The 16,857-nt window shown below is 46.7% G+C and overlaps 1 protein-coding gene across 2 annotated transcripts in view; it reads right to left on the reverse strand.

Annotated features, from left to right (window-relative positions):
* Positions 1–16,857, reverse strand: part of ATG2B (autophagy related 2B) — a 1,072,129-nt gene that overhangs the window by 607,391 nt on the left and 447,881 nt on the right. The window lies entirely within an intron of this gene.

The raw sequence follows: 16,857 nt of genomic DNA on the forward strand, positions 1-16,857 counted from the left end.
CTTCTGATGAGGTGGAATGATACTCCACAGAGCCAATAGTGTAAAGGGACAGAAACATTCTTCTTTGAGGGGCCAAAGACCACTCTATATGTATTTTAAAGTTTTGGTAGCAATAGATTCCCGACAGCAAGATCAAACAAGCATTGGTATAGCCAATAGGTCTCGCCTTTGGGACCGTGGAAGTGTTTAGCCATGCAACAGTTGATGACTAAATATAAGGCCCCAAAGGCGAGACCTATTGGCGATGTCAATGCTTGTTATGTCATGTGTCTGGATGCAATAAGAGAGAACTAACAGAGAGGCGTCCAAATAGTCAAGTGGCAGGCTCCAGCGCAAACCACCAAATTCTACTTCCTGTGTATTAAGCCACGCCCTTAATTACATAGGCCACAGCTTTCATAAAGAATTCTTATTTGTGCTTCTTTGGCCACGCGCCTTTTAGAGACCCCCCCCTTTTTTTTATCCCACTCAAAGCACTCGATATATTTTAACGACCCCCACGTGAGTCATACTTTAGCCTATTTTAGATTTACGACTCTTGGAGCGGTGGAAACATTCCTTCCTAACTAGTGACCACAGCTAGTTCATTGTGGCTCGCAGTGCATAGGGCAAAGTAGAATAAAAGAAGGTGTGTGCCTGCCTGATGCAGAAGGAACTAATTAATGTTCCAGCCGCACTGTTACTTTAAGAAAGTTTTGCTTTCAATGGTTTATTAGGTGGAGTCAGGATGTCTGACAGCGAGCACAGAGACTAAGCAAAGTAGACGAGGCAAACTGTGAAGCGAGCCGGAGCACTCGCTAAAAATAGCTGCGCAACTTTCAAAACCTCTTTGAAACTGTCCAGTTGGGGAAGAATCTGTGTCAGGTGATTCTACGGTCGAGACGAAATAAGTTAAAGAACAGGAGAAAGAAAACACAATGTGAATATGTTAAGAAAGAAGGTACCGCAATGTGTAATGCGGCAATTCGGACACTGAACCAGCAAAGCAACCCAAGAACAGGAGGGGCTGTGCTATGACAGCGGAGAAGAGGAAGGCGTCGCATGCATATGTTGTAAGAGTGGGCACAAGCCCACGTCACGAGAACCGCACTGAACAGATCACTGAATGGATACATTTGATCAAGCTTATTCGGTTTAATGTTATTATTAGGATGGCAATTTATTTGCTTGTTCTGATAATGGGATGTGCATACAAAGTGGGAGGGTTGAGGGGAGTGCGACCGAGAATCAACAAAGCGTTTCCCTTGCAGGAGCGAGTCAGGGGTACCATATGTTTGCAAGTTAACCCCTTGGGTGCTCATGACGGCTCCACACCGTCATGAGTCACAGTAGGCATGTGGTCATGACGGAGTGGAGCCGTCTTAACGCTGCCGCTCCGCCCACGCGGCACTAATTCCCCGCCTGTGTGGGCAAATTAATGAGCGGGTGGGGTCATGATGGCACCATGCCGTCATGAGCACACGTCGCCCGTGACTCATGACTGTGAGGAGCCGTCATGAGCACTGAAGCGCCATGCCCACCTCCTAGCCCCCCCGCGCCGCAGCGGAATTCGGGGAGAAAGGAAGGGTTAGTTACAAACATATAGTGTCAAAGCTCGCTACCGCAAGTGAATCACCAAACGTGCACGCGTTGCCATTGAAAGCAATGCAACGCGTGCACGTTTTAGGGCAAAAAGTGAATCAATTCCAAAAAGTCTTTTTCTTACGCAGCGCATGCACGCTGCGTAGGCAAGACCTAAAAACCAATGGTAATGTATGTTGAACATTCTGTTCAACAACCGGCTGGTATTGCAACTTAATGAGAAACAAAAAAAGAAGCTCTGAGATGGGAATTCACTTTTTACAAGCCAGATCCATGGAACCAAAACTTCAAGCAAGTGAGAAGAAAAGCCAAACTTAATTGAAAATAAGGAGGACACAAGAGTAGAACCCAGCTCATATTAGTTGAAAGGATTAATGGCTCAGTTGATAGATCAACGTACGGGCATTCAAAGCCAAGGAAAATGCTTAACTAGAAGAAATGTAAATGTAAATGTAAATGTAAATGTATTTGAGCTTATATAGCGCACAGCTACCCACAAAGGGTTTCCCGGCGCTTGCTTAGGGAACCCGTCCTGGTATTCCCCTGTGAGATAACCCCGGCAGGGTATCCACAAGGTGAAAGCCAGGCATCCCGCCGCGAGGGGCCGTTGTGGAGATTAAGCAAGCTATTGCCCAGAGTCGCAGAGTGTGAACCCGTGAGTCAAGAAGGCACCGGAGCGAGAATTATCGAGTCCATGGAATTTTTGAGCCCAAGACCCGCCGAGGCGGGGAATTGAACCCTGGTCCAGGGCCGATCTCAGCTTCCGGGTCTGCCGCCTCTAACCCCTGAGCCACACTTCTAGAGAGGATTAGGAATCTCAACCCGATCTTGATACCATACTCTGAATATGCATATGGGGAAGTGACACAGGAGCGAGCAACGACTGCCGGCACAGCTGCATGTGCAATTTGCTAATTGCAGCCTCACCTCTTCCTCCTGTTCCTCTACTATCCACAGCATAAGATCTGATGCTTGCAGCGCAGTTCTCATCCAGCTGACCAACTCAAATCTCTGCCTTGGAAAAAGAGTGAACCCAGGCTAAGAGACTGGAAAAAGAGAGACCAAATAAGTCAGATGTACTAGATGGAACAGAAACCATAAGCAACCCATCTTCAAAGTAACCAGCTGGAGATGCCAAACCACAACACAAGACCAGTGAATAATCCAGCAGCATTAAAAGGAGAAACTTGCAAGAGTTGTGGATGAACCGCGGAACATAGGAGTAGTAGCAAGACAGTCAGCTATTAGTTTTGTTAGCCCAGAGCTGTTTTTTTTTTCTCTCATAAGGCACCCCCTGGCCTCTGAGTATGTCCAGACCTCCAGTATGTAGGTCTCGTTATGGCTGTGCCACTAGAACCAATGTACACTCAACTGATGAACCCCAATCAAGGTCAAACAGGTCTTGGGTTGCTTGTGTTCAGGGTGGACCTAGCCTAGTACAACTAACTGGACTGGTACTACTGGAGCAGGGTCAAGACTTATTTATATATGCCTGGGTGCAGATTGAGGTGGCATGGTGGGTAAAAAAAACAATGGGTTGAAATGCTAACCTAAGAAGTTAGCTTCTACAAATTAGACCAATATGTGGTGTGGATGGCAAAAAGGCGTGATGGATAGAAGTTGAAATCGAGGCTACTAGCATGAAGCGGGGCAGGCAGAAGAGTGCAGACACTGCTCATGCCCGGGATGCAATCATGCTGCAGCTTCTAGAAAATTTAGAGAATGGAGACACACATTTGTTAACAGACTTCAGTATTCACTGGTATATTGCACTTTCATTGTTTATGTTTTTTAATCTCATTTGTTCAAGTAATGACTTTATTCAATCGTACTCTACATTGCACAAGATTTTAACAAGACAATGTCTTATGACATAACTGCTTCAGATAACTTTCTATTATGATATGTATGATACAAGTATTAAACAATGATGGATGCTGAAGGAATAGGGAGGGTCAAGAATTATTGCTGCCTATCACATGCCAAAAGAAAGAAGCTTCTCTTTTAGCTTTCGGTCGTGAAGATCCCATATACACTAATAGTGGTTAAACCCAAAGGCACTCAAGCGTGCAGAAGTATGTGAGCAGGAACAAAAGCCATGAGGGGCCCTTTTTGTGCAATATGGTCTACGGATGTAGAGTACAAATCCTTTACATCCAAAGGAGAACAAGTACCTCTTGCTGCGACCATCATTGACAATTTATTAACAGAAAGACAAGCTTGCACCAAATTAAAGTGCCATGCTCATTACACAAGTGTCTGTCCATGTAGTTTTATACAAGCTGAATAAAATAAAAAGTAGTCTGGTATACGTTTCGCTTTGCTTTCACAAAGTCAGAATGGCCTCGAAGGGAGATTAAAGTCTGAACACCAGCTTTTCATCCAGCATTGTAACCAGTTGCCTCAGTGTGACTCTGCTTTACTACAAAAACTGCATTCTAGTAAACTGTCTTGCTTAAGTCTTCAAATTGGGCAATGAGCTGCACTGTAGCCCATAATGAGAGTTGCCCATAGCAGCTATTGTGATCCCGAGGGTAGAAAGTCAAATAAGAAGCTTCTAGTATAAAAGCTTGGAGTTTTACTTCTTTTGGGGGATATTCATATATCATAGAATTGCCTTATAGTTGGAACATGGGAGCAAATTATTGGGCTAGCAGGATTATTGGTCTATAACAGCTGGCCAATTTGTTGAGCCCTTTCCTACCATGAAAGTAGTGAGGTGGTCAAAGAAAAGGGGTCTCTACACATTTATTTCTCTTTTGCCATTCTGAATCACTAGTCAAGGCAGAGTAAGAATATTAGTGTTACAAACCTGCCTTTTAACTAAGTTTTTCTACAGGGTAGACTTGTCTTTAAGATGTGAAGACATTGAAAATAATTCAGTTCACCTTCAGGAGGATGTAAGCTGGTGGATAGAGCATGATGGGCTTAGTATGCCAGCCTTCAGCTGCTCTGATCACAGGACCATTGAGCCTACGTCTGCTTCTGCAAGACAAGCTCTCTCAAGTCCGACATCCTTTGCTGGGCTTGGGTCACGCAGCTCTCACTAAAGGAGAAGGTGGGCCACGAAGGTGAAGACATGGTCTGCAGAAAAAAAGGATTTGCCAGAGGGCAAACACACTTACAGAGAACGAGAAGGCACCAAAACTAGAGACTGCACATCTGTCAATGGGAGAGTTTAATTACTTATGACTGGTAAGAGAAAAGCCTGCAGACAGCACCTCAGGTTCCAACTTGAAGACAAATTTGTTGAGAAGTGCTACAAAGTACATTGACAGCAGGAATGCAAGGCTTTCACACATCTCAAGGTTAACTACAACTATCCAGAAGGGAAAGAGACCACCAAGATCTGCAAAGAAGGTGACTTTTGTGCAAAAGATAGGAATGTCTGCACCAACAAAAGAAAAAGGCTCTCATAAATAGGTCTGATGCAGCCTAGCAAAGACATTGATGCTTAAAAAGAGGGACACCAGACACAAACGATATCCCGTCAAAAGAATTGAAACAATAGAGGAAATGGATTGTGCAGATGAGATAAACTAAAAAACACACACGATGAGGATAAGATTCAGACACTGTTTATAAACTACAGGGAAAAACAATAGATCTCATTGAAGAAGTAAGGAACCATTCATTACCTGGGAAAACTCTAGGCCCTAACATTATCAGGAGAAGAAACTGGACCTCAGAGAGTCTGACCCTTATGAGCAGCATACTACTAAGTGTCAACACTGGTACACTTCCTCCAACAACCACTAGCTAAAGTTCAGCAGAGCCATTGGGCCAATCCAAAACACATATTTGCTTTTTATGTTAGAAATGACTATGTGGATATTACTGCAATGAAATGTGAAAGACGACAACATAAGGAGGTACTCTTGAGTTACTTGAAGACCACATTTTATTAGATCAGTTGCTGGCATTTTCTCATGAAACAGAGCAATAGCCGGACATACATACGATTCTGCCTTACCTCAAGATTTTCAGACTACCTTCTGTCTGCTTCATTTTGCTTCTCAGACAGTATGGTCTCCTCCATAGCATGACAGTGCTGATCACAAGAAAAATTACAGCAGACTATTTGTAGTTAGCAAGGCTCCTTGACACAAAAGACGTGCTTCCTATTGAGCCGTGGACCATTGCCAAGATTCAGCTTGCCTGCTTCTGATATCGAATCACTCTGATTGTAATATTCAACTGCCACAAGCCATATTTTATGTAGGAAAGAGCCTGTAACCTTGACACTCTTCTCTGACATGTTCAAACAGGTAGAGAACTCTCATCTCTGGCTGACAAGGGAAGCCTATGTTTAAGCAACAGAAGCAAAACCAGGCATGTGATGGAAAAGCATCAGAACGCTGGACCACAGGCAGGAGGCAGGCATACAAGTTGTGACTGCATGCACCTGGGGGCGGAGGTGAGGAAGAGCAGAACTGGCACTACACTGCAGTGGTAAAGAGCCAGGTGCACAGAATATGCAATGAAGGTCTGTGGCATAGAAAGGAAGAAATCTACCTTGAAATGAGCATTCAACTTGCCTCACCACTCTCAGGCTTTGTGAAGTACTATTTTTCTCTTTTCTCATGAAGTCTTCGAGATACTTCAAAACCCAACTGAGGATTCAACCAAGAACTTACTTACCCTAGTCCGAGAACAAATTAATTAAAATGTTGATGTATTCTGAATCCTTTTCAGCCCAAACCTTCTCAGTGAGAAAAGAATATGAATAACTCTCTCCAGCAGCTCAGAGGTCACTTTACTTTTTTTACTCAAACACTATTACCTAACAAAGCAACATTTTTGCTATTTTAACCCATCTGAGTCTCACAAACCGGCAGTGCAATTCTGTGATTGTAAGCATGGCATTCACATTTTTGGAGATGTTTATCATGTGGACAGCATTTGGAACCTGGCTCTCAGCGAGCTAGGGATGAAGAACGGCCATCAAATCAGAACAGCTTTCCTACCTCAGAGAGGGATAGATCAAGGGCTTAAATCATTGATTGAAAGTTGGAGACATCTGGCAGGGATTGGTTTGTCACAGAATACTGAGATCATAATCCTTTGTTTGGCGTTTTCTCATGATAACTATTTTGGAAGTGAGCTGCAATTAATATGAAATCCAAGGCACTAACATGAATGGTCATAGGAGGGAAGGTTCTGAAAGTCAGGCTTGTACCTCAGAATTTATGGTTCTAGTGTAGAGGGCAAATTTATTATTGATGGAGCACTCAATCCAAATGTGAGCTCATCTACACACACTAGGCCCATAAGCATGCTTTTGATAATCAGTCTTCAAAATGGAATAGACTGCAACGTGAGGTTTAAGCAAACGTGGTTCTGATCACATTCAATTATCTTTTTTGGGTGACTTCTTTCCAGCAACACCAAAAATGATCTACTAACACAAACTATGCAAGGTAAAGGGGAAGCCATAATTTATGTTGCTAATCTTACCCGTAAAGAATTTCAGAATACATTCTTGTCCTCGTTTGAGTGCCTCTTCAGGAACTACACAATCAATCTACGCAGCTCATTCATCACAGGAGTCACATAACACTAAGGAGCTCCTTATTCCTGAATGAATTTCTAGAACTTACCCTGCACCTGCAAACAACGACCAAGACAAATGTGAAACTTCAACTTGTGGATATTCACAACAGTTGACATTTGGTGTTGGCAACCACTATCTTGAGGTGGACCATTCTCTAATAAGCTAAAGATTGGCAACCGTTACTTTAGAGTCAGATGGGTAGAGACAGGAAGTACTGCAGGACTATGAGTAGTAAGAGATCTGCTAAAAGGTTACTAAAGATATTTTCTAAAGAATAACAAATGCCTCTTCAAAACGTAGTGTACATAAAAGACTTACCAAAATCAACCTCATATCTGGCTCTATTTGTCAAAAACGTTGACCTGTTCAAATCTTAAATATATTGTTTTTGTCCTTACTTTTTAGGTCTCGGACTAGCGTTGCACTACGCAGCAGTGCACGTGCAGCCGAGAATTAATGTCTCTTAGTAGGGGGCTTGAACCCGCCCCTCTTCTCCATTGGTTGGCTTCCTAAACGGAGGCCAGCCATTGGAGGAGAGGGGGCGTCACTCGGTTCAAGCCCCGTCTTTTCCAGATTCGGGGGCGTGTTTTTTCTCTTCTTTCTTGTTTTCATTCTCTCCTCTTCCCATTGGCTGGAATTTTACCTTCCAACCAATGGGAAGAGGAGAGAACGAAAACACGTCCCCCAATCCCGAAAATGGCGGTGGTTTCTTCTCGCCGCGTCCATCGTCCACGGGCTGACTTCAGGCCCCTTAACGCAATTTTGTTTTCTTTTCCAGGTTTAGGAAGCTTTGGTGACTGCGGGCTGCAGCGAGAAAGTTGGGACGCTCGGGGCCATCAAGAGGAAGAGCGCCGGGCTGGCTGCGGCGAGAAAGTCGGGACGCCCGGGTCCCATCAAGAGGAAGAGCGCCGGGCTAGTGATCTGAGTTTTGCTTTCTTTTTAGGTCGAGGGACCTATAAGCTGCGAACCAGCTTCCGGTCCGGAGATCCTATGTTGTGTAGTAGGGCTGTTTAGACCCGCCTCTCAGCTCTGTTCGCTTCCATTGGCTGGCTTCCTAAACGGAGGCAAGCCATTGGAAGAGAAGGGAGTCACTCCAAACAAGCCCCGTCTTTTTCGGATTTGGGGGCGTAAATTTTGCTGTTCTTTAGCTCGTGACGTCGTCCGTCACTCAGGACAGCAAAACACGCCCCCAATCCGAAAAATTTCGGAAGCTTTGAGGCAGCCATTTTGCTGCTGGTAAGGTTGAGGTAGGCTGCTCTCCTCGCTTTCCTCGTTATTAGTTTGCGGGCCTCTTACCTCAGTTTGCAGTCGGGGAAAATAATTGCAGCGGGAGTGACGCAGCACGTAGGCGACTCCTGGTGTGGGTGTCTCTAGGAGATAAAGTCCCCTTGCAGCGGCTGGCGGTGATCCTCTCATGAGTCTGAGTGTGTGAGTATACTGCTGTCTTTTCCGCCAGGAGATAATGGGCACCCCAGCACAGCAGGCCTCTCCACCACAGCCCAGGGCACGAGATTTCCATATACCAGTCTGTGCGTCAGACGCTTGGGGGCGCAATACTCCGCAGGACCCACCGAGGCTTGAAACGTGCAGCCGGGCTGATGAGAGGTGTTACCTTGAAACCGGTCCGGTCCTTGGATGCTTGATTCCGGTCTGGGAAAGATATGGCTGTTGTAGTTCGGACTGGACTGTTCCCATGGGGCACAGGGTCAGAGCTGATTTGCATAAAGCCATTATCTGACCCAGGGTGGTGTGGAGTGCAAAAAACGATGGATTTAGGCCCAGATCCTTGTACTGGGGTGCATGTAAGACATTGATCTACATTCTGTCCATCAAATTGTTTTTTGTAATTTTCTCCCTGAGTGTACTGGGGTAGCTTAGACGTGGGTCCCAGAGCCTCCACACCACTGGAGTCAAGCTAGCCGGGCTGATGAGAGGTGTTACCTCGAAACCGGTCCGGTCCTCGGATGCTTGATTCCGGTCTGGGAAAGATATGGCTGTTGTAGTTCGGACTGGACTGTTCCCATGGGGCACAGGGTCAGAGCTGATTTGCATAAAGCCATTATCTGACCCAGGGTGGTGTAGAGTGCAAAAAACGATGGATTTAGGCCCAGATCCTTGTACTGGGGTGAATGTAAGACATTGATCTACATTCTGTCCATCAAATTGTTTTTTGTAATTGAAACGTGCAGCAGCACTCCCAGTCACAACTGGTCTCAAAATGGCGGTGAGCCTCAGGCAGGGCCCTTCCGACCTCTTCAATAGTGAACCTTGGGTAAGTTATTGGTGCGCTTTCACTCTGGTCAGTTTGCTAGAGCTACAAGCTCCTGGCTGCCGCACCACAGGGGTTCTCTTTGTCTTTGCAATGAATCAGCTAGGGCACATTCCCAAGTAGCATGGGGCTCCTCAGCACTTTTCCGTAGGCTGGCCGGGCCTGCCCCAGCAGCCCACTGTTGCACTCACGGCTCCTGGGTCCCCGGGGGGGGGGGGAGGGAAGGGGGCGCAGCACTCCCTTCTGCCGTGGCCGCAGCAGGCTCAGTCCTCCGAGGCTCAGGATGGGGCAGTTGTTTTTCCTTTCCTTCTCACTCTCGCTGTTACCGTCAGGACTCAGTGGCAGCAAAGCAGGCCGAATCTTCTGCAACCCTCTAAGGCCGCAAACGCTATCGGGCTGCCCGGCTATAGTGTCTCGGTCGCCACACCGGCAGTGCCTAATTTGTGCCGGTGCTAAGCACCGGCACTTTTTTTCTCAGGGCCGGGTCTATTGTAGGGGTGGGCAGAATGAATCATTTGTAAACATTCAAGCACAGGAAACCTCACTGTGAGGTACAGAGAAAACACTGCTGCCCCCGGTGAAAGATAGGGTTTCATCTGAGGGAGGTACTCAGAGGATAGCGATGCGAGGCAGGTGGAGGAGCACTGTGAGGAAGAGAAAGAAATTAAGCTCCCCTGCTGTGTGAGATTTGTATATGTAGGAGGAGCTGGGAGGATAGCGCTACGAGGCAGCGCAAGCCGCTCTGTACCTACTGGCAGTGGTCATCTGAGGTACGGGAGCATCTCTGTCAGTGTCACAGTGAGCAGTGCTGTGAGGTACAGAGAGAGGAGCGCACCTTCCAGTGGGAGTCAAACTGGTTCATGGAGGAGGCGCCCAGAGTATAGCGCTGGGAGGCACAGAGGGAGCAGCAGCGCCAGGTGCAAGTAACAGTCCTGTGAGGTACGTACATAGAGCAGCCTGTGGCATAGATGGTGCTGCACTGTGAGGTACAGAAAAAGCATCAAACCCTTCAGCAAGTGTCAAAGATATACCTCGAAGAAGCGCCCAGAGGATAGCGCCGAGTTGCGCAGCTGTAGCGCAATGTGAGGTACAGGCAGCGGGAACGCGGGTGCGCGGTGCCTGCAATACACCTGTGAGGTAGCACAGGAAGCCTGTGTCATACATGGTGCAGCTCTGAGAGGTACGTGGGTAGCACTGTGGCCACCAGCAAGTTTCACATGGACGGTGTACTCCGAGGACAACGCTGATAGGTGCTGCAGGAGTGCTGTGAAATACAGCGGGAGCAGCAGGGCCAGGTCCAGGTAGCTGTCCTGTGAAGTAGGTACGTGGAGCAGCTTGTGGCTCAAACAGAGCGTGAAAAATTAGTAGCACCGTGAGGTAGAGATGGTAACAAGGCAACCTCCAGGGAGGTGTATGATAGGTGCAGAGTTGTGTAAAGACGAATTACGCAGAAGATAGAGCCGAGAAGCGCAGCAGTAGCACGCTGTGTGAGGTACAGCGCGGATGTGAGGTATATGCAGTAGTCCTGTGGGCTACGCACAGGGAGCCTGTGCTGTGACACACATGATGCAGCACTGAGAGGTATGGTTGTTAACACTCAGAGGATAGCGCCGAGAGGCGAGCAGGAGCAGCGCTGTGAGCAGCAGGGTCGTTTACAGGGGCAGCACTCTGAGGTACAAAGGGTATAGCGGGTGAGGTACGTACACTGTGCAGCGAGGTACACAGAGTGTGCGGCACGCAGCCAGTAGCATCTCTGGGCTCTGTGAGACATGATTTTTGAGCAGCTGTCGGAGCCTTTGTCAGTCTGTCTGGAGCTCTGTCCGTGTGTCCTTCGCCTTATCTCTTCCAGTCACCTCTCTTTCTTTATCTCCCATCAATCAAACATCGTGCTTCGGGCCCCCTCTCTTCTCATGTCTCTGTTGGAAACTCTCTGCTCCTCGCTCTGTCTCTGCCTCTTCACCCCTTGGGCTCCTCTGTGTGTCTCACTACCTCGGGCGCCCCCTGTCTCGCGGTCTTATTTATCATTCTGTGCCTCTAGCTAAAGCACCCTGCAAACACAACATAACCCTACACAAATACCATAACGTTACCTAACCTAACATGACATGGGTATTTGTTAAGCACACGTTCACCCTTGGGTATCTTGGCGCTGAATAACAGATGTTTATTGTCACCCAACTCAATGAGACTCATTTTATCGTCCTCAGAAGGATGAAATGCTGAGTCGACCTGGTCTACTTACCTCTGTCTGTCGGTGTCTGACAGTGCTGTGGGTCTCTGAGTGTGAGTAAACTGACAGTGTCTAACTGTATGACTGTGCCGTGAGTCTCGGAGTGTCAGTAAACGGTCTAGTTACTTACCTTGGTCTGTGTGTGTCTGACTATACTCAGTGCCTGACTGAGCTGTTGGTCTCTAAGTGTCTGTAAACGGTCCTCTCTAGTTTCCACTGTCTGTCTGCCTCTCAAATAACGTCAGCCCACCTTCAGGTGTCTCTGAAGCACCTTCAACCATGCCTTCTTTCCTCTTTCTATTCTTGATTTCTTACACCCTCATCCATTTCCCATCCTCCCATTCCTTGGTGCATTTCTTCCTTCTTCCTCCTTTCATTCCATACTTTCTTTTTTTCCTGGTCCTTCCTTCATCCCTTCTTTAATTTCTTCTTATCTTACCTTCAACCCTTCCTTCTGCTTTCCTTCCTCATTTCCTTTCTTCTTTCTATTCATCCATCATCCACTTCCTTTCTCCCTCATTCCTTCATCTATCCCTTAATTTCTTCCTTTCACATTCTTTTCTTATTTCCTCCTTCTTTATCCATTACTCATTTAATTCCTCATTCCATTACTCACCTTTCTGCCTGAATGTGTTGCTGTCTTCTTTGATGTATTCCTTCCTTTATACCTTTCTTTCTTTTAAACAGCACAGTACAAGCACATTCTCTTTAGTTTATAAAGCTGCATCAGGCCCTCAAATGACCCTACTAATGGTAAAGTTTGAGTTTACACACATTTTCTAATTTGAGTTCACTTTAAAGTTGTTGCCATAGGCTTCTCAAATGTTACAATATGTTATATTGATTCGCAGAGCGCACTAATCAGGTGAGGTCTTTGATGTGCTTATGTGAAGAACTAGGTCTTCAGCTCCTTGTGAAACTCAAGTGAGGAGGTAGCTCTAATGTGTTTAGGCTTGTGGATGTGGGTGGAGGTCAAAAAAGGAAGTGGATGTGGCCACTGGAGGTTGTGGACGGAGCCGGGGAAGTGGATGTGGCCTCCAAAAAAATGTGAGCACCTGCACTTCATATTTTACAAATTAAGCACTGCACACCGGAAAGCGGAAACCACTTATACAGTAACCACAATAATCCACCTCCAAATTGTTTTTATCATAACGCTGAATTGAGTTACCTTCCTAAATGAGCATTGCTTAAGCCAATGGCTCTGGCCTATAAATGAAAGAAGCTCTTAATTTCAACACTCAATAACTCATTATGCATGCACTCTCATTCGACCGTGAACTCTTGAACTCATGAATTTATGCATTCATCCATTGACTCGATTTTCAATTCACTCCCTTATGAATGAATGATGAGATTTATAGAGCGCAACTATCACACCGTGTGGGCATCATGGCGCTAAAGCAGAAACGAGACAAGAAGGGAGAGCAGTGGTACGATTCTACCAGATCAGATGAGTGAGAAAACTAAATTGTCACACTCCCTTTGCAGCCAAACCTCCTGGCTTTCTCAATGCCAGGTTTTACAAAGTCTTGAATTCAACGTGAAAATCCACATGACTAAAATATTGCGCAGCACACCTATAGCAATCCTAGTATTTGCAAAAATTATGTAAAAGTCATAAGGGAATTGTTTTTTTAGCTTTGCACACCTCCCAGACGTGATTGACTGTTATGTCAAAGTGAAACATGCTGTAATTCAAAAGCTAACATAATATTAGATTGCCATGCCAAACAAATACATCTTTCTCCGTATTTCCTGAAGAAAAATGAAAATTGCACACAAGTGCACAAGGCACTGTGTAATCTGCTAACTAGTGCCGCTCCACCCCTTGAGACAAATTCCTAAACCTAGATATTTGTCACACTGGCGCTCCTGGCACTGCTCTGGAACAAATTCTCATTCTGCTCATGTCCAGCTGAAATTACTTTTTACGAGTAACTTATCCAGATGGTAGCATTTTAAAGTAATAAGTATTCTGTTACACGCTTCTGTAAAAGTCATTTGAATAGGATGTAAAAAAAATGCTCCCCCTTTGATTAAAGTAAAAAAAGTTTTAAAAGTCGAAAAGCGTCTTTTTCTGCCAAATTTGCCACAAGTACAAACCTGTTGCAGGGTTTGGATGGGGGTGCAAACCATGAACCTGCGCTTATTGGTGGGAAACGTGCTGCTGGGTGGCTGTACATCTAACAGAAAGGGCTCAGCGTCAGCTAAGGGACTTCACTAAATCACGCTATCAGGACAATCATCTCAGAAAGTCGAACCATATTTTCAGTTATGTCAATTTCCCCTTACCCCAGCTCTAGTCACTTATCTCTGATCCCCTGCCTTCAGCAAGTAGCCAGCTGGATGGCCGGGTGTGAACTCAACGAGAACAAAACTGAAGTTATGCAGCTGGGCAACAACTTCTGCAGAAATCTCACTAGCCCTCTACAGTAAGTTGCCTTCCTCACAAAGCTTGATAGAGAGTCTTGGGATGTAGCTGAACCACCAAACTAAAAAACTTGCTGCCAGTTGTTACGGCACCCTGAGACTGTTAAGGAAGGTCCTTTTGTAGGTGGCTCTATGTGTGGGTGGCTCTGTCTGTGTTAGGGTGGCTCTGTGTAGGTTGCTCTATGTGGGTGGCTCTGTGTGGGTGGCTCTATGTGTGTGTGGGTGACTTTGTGTGTGTGGCTGTAAATGCAAGAGGTCATGCATTTGCGAGCGATTAAGCTATTGGCATTGTAAATGACAATGCCATTTATTTAACGATTAAGCTATTGGCAATGTGAATGACAATGCCATTTATTTATGATTAAAAAAAAAAAGTCACGAGCAATGCCAATAGCTCTACCTTTAATAATGCCGAGACCATTGCATTGAAAAATGCTTGTTTAGGTTATCCCAGCGGGTCTGCACGCGGCTGGATTGTGGGACCGGAGCGCACCATCGAGCGGTGTGCGGAAGCGGGAGCGGCGTGCTGAGTAAGCAGGCCGAATTAGCTTTGTGGGCAGAATGTTAGACTGAAGATCGGACGTTCCCTGGTTTCAATCCTCGGCGTGCAGGATCACGGGGTCAGGTATCGGGGCGCGGCCCCATCATCAGCGTTTCAGCTTTCTTTTTCAGCTTTGGCGGAGTTGTTGCAGTGCTGCCAGACAGGCATCAGGAGCGGCGGAGGTCCCGTGAGCAGAGCGCGGCAGTAGTGGCGGCAGGCTTCACGTGCTTTGGGAATCAGGTACCAGAGTGCGACTTCAGAGCCGTGTGTGTGTATTCAAGTGTATGCACAATGAGCGTTGTGTGCTTAGCAGGCATTTAAGGCATTTTAGGGAGCCTGTATGTGGCGTGATGAGCTGTGTACATCTAGTGGGGCACAGAACACTAGCTCTTTAAACCGGTAGGCTTACCTGAGTGCATAAGATCTTTTGGGCAAGGCCAGGCGCAATATCATTGAGGGGGAGTTGTATGGACCTGCTGCGAATCAAGTGGGGAGTGTTTTGTCGACCCAAAGCAAAAGAGACTATTTCAGTCCGACAGAAGACTCGACTTGCCGCCCGCGATGAATTACAACGCCAAGGAGGAAGACGGCGGCGGGCACCACTCGGGCGCCCGGTCCGGGGTGGCTTTAAAGAGTAAGAAGCCAGATAATACTGCCTTCAAGGAGCAGTGGTTGCCCGCCTGGCAGCCCATCCTGACAGCCGGTACCGTGCTACCTGCTTTTTTCGTCATCAGCATAATCTTCATCCTCATCAGTATCGGCATTTCCTTCACCAGCAACAAAATCCGGGAGCGCGAGGCACCAAAAACACAGTACTAGTCCAACCCATAAATAACTAATGTCTGCGTTAACCTGCTTGACCACCCATCGCCCTGCACCCCAACGCTGTCCCGTCATGCTATGCTTAATAAATCAGTTCACACCACCCTCATGGGCACAATGACAGTCTGTGCGCACTTAACACTGTGCCTAGGAAGAGGATTCTATTAACAGGGCCCTAGGGAGGGGATGAGCCTCTGTTCTCTGCTTGTGCCTCTGTTCTCTACTTGTGCCTATGTTCTCTACTTGTGCCTCTGTTCCATGCTTGTGCCTCTGTTCCCTGCTTGTGCCTCTGTTCCCTGCTTGTGCCTCTGTTCCATGCTTGTGCCTCTGTTCCATGCTTGTGATCCAGTTTTTGTGCCTCTGTACCCTGCTTGTGATCCGGTTTTTGTGCCCTGCTTGTGATCCGGTTTTTGTGTTGCTCTCCTGCCCCCCCTCGTTGGTTGATCTTGCTGTCCTGCCCCCCTCCCCTTGTTGCTTGTGCTTGCTGTCCTGCCCCCCGTTGCTTGTGGTTGCTCCCCTGCCCCCGTTGCTTGTGCTCGCTGTCCTGTCCCCCTTACTGTCCTGCCCCCTCGTTGCTCGTGCTTTCTGTTCTGCCCCGCCTCGTTGCTTGTGCTTGCTCCCCTGACCCCCCGTTGCTTGTGCTTGCTGTCCTGCCCCCCTCGTTGCTCGTGCTTGCTGTCCCCCCCTCGTTGCTTGTGCTTGCTCCCCGGCCCCCGTTGCTTGTGCTCGATGTCCTGTGCTTGCTGTCCTGCCCCCCGCTTTGCTTGTGCTTGCTGTCCTGCCCCCCCCTCGTTGCTTGTGCTTGCTGTCCTGCCCCCTCGTTGCTTGTGCTTGCTGTGCTGCCCCCTCGTTGCTTGTGCTTGCTCCCCTGCCCCCCCTCGTTGCTTGTGCTTACTGTCCTGCCCCCCTATCGTTGCTCGTGCTTGCTGTCCTCCCTCCCCCTCACATGCTTGATCTTCTCCCCCTCTTTTTTCCCTACTACCGCTTCAACTTTCACCATTCCAGTTATTTATTCTCTGCCCTTTAAGTTTGGCCTCACCAATTCCTTTCTTTGTTTTTCTTTTATTTGAATGCTTATGGGACTGTCAGTTGCAAATACTCTGCAGGAGCAGGTGCTCATAATTATGGTGCACACCATTTATTAAATGATGTAGATAAACATAGCGGAACTTATTCTAATGATTTAAATATTTTAAAAACTACTTTTGAAATCTACATTTTTACACCACATATTTTTTAACACTGATTGTACGTCTGAATCTCTGCCCTGATGACTTGTTCTAAAAACTCTAATATTTCTACCATATTGTACAAAAAAGCCCCCTCTCGGAATTAGAACCTAAAACAGTTGTGAAATCCTCGAACAAGTGATTCAGCAAATAACTGACTAAGATTAAATTAATCACCTTAACTGCAATTAACTATGG

This window comes from Lissotriton vulgaris, chromosome 9 (assembly GCF_964263255.1).
Source record: "Lissotriton vulgaris chromosome 9, aLisVul1.2, whole genome shotgun sequence".
Taxonomy (NCBI): domain Eukaryota; kingdom Metazoa; phylum Chordata; class Amphibia; order Caudata; family Salamandridae; genus Lissotriton; species Lissotriton vulgaris.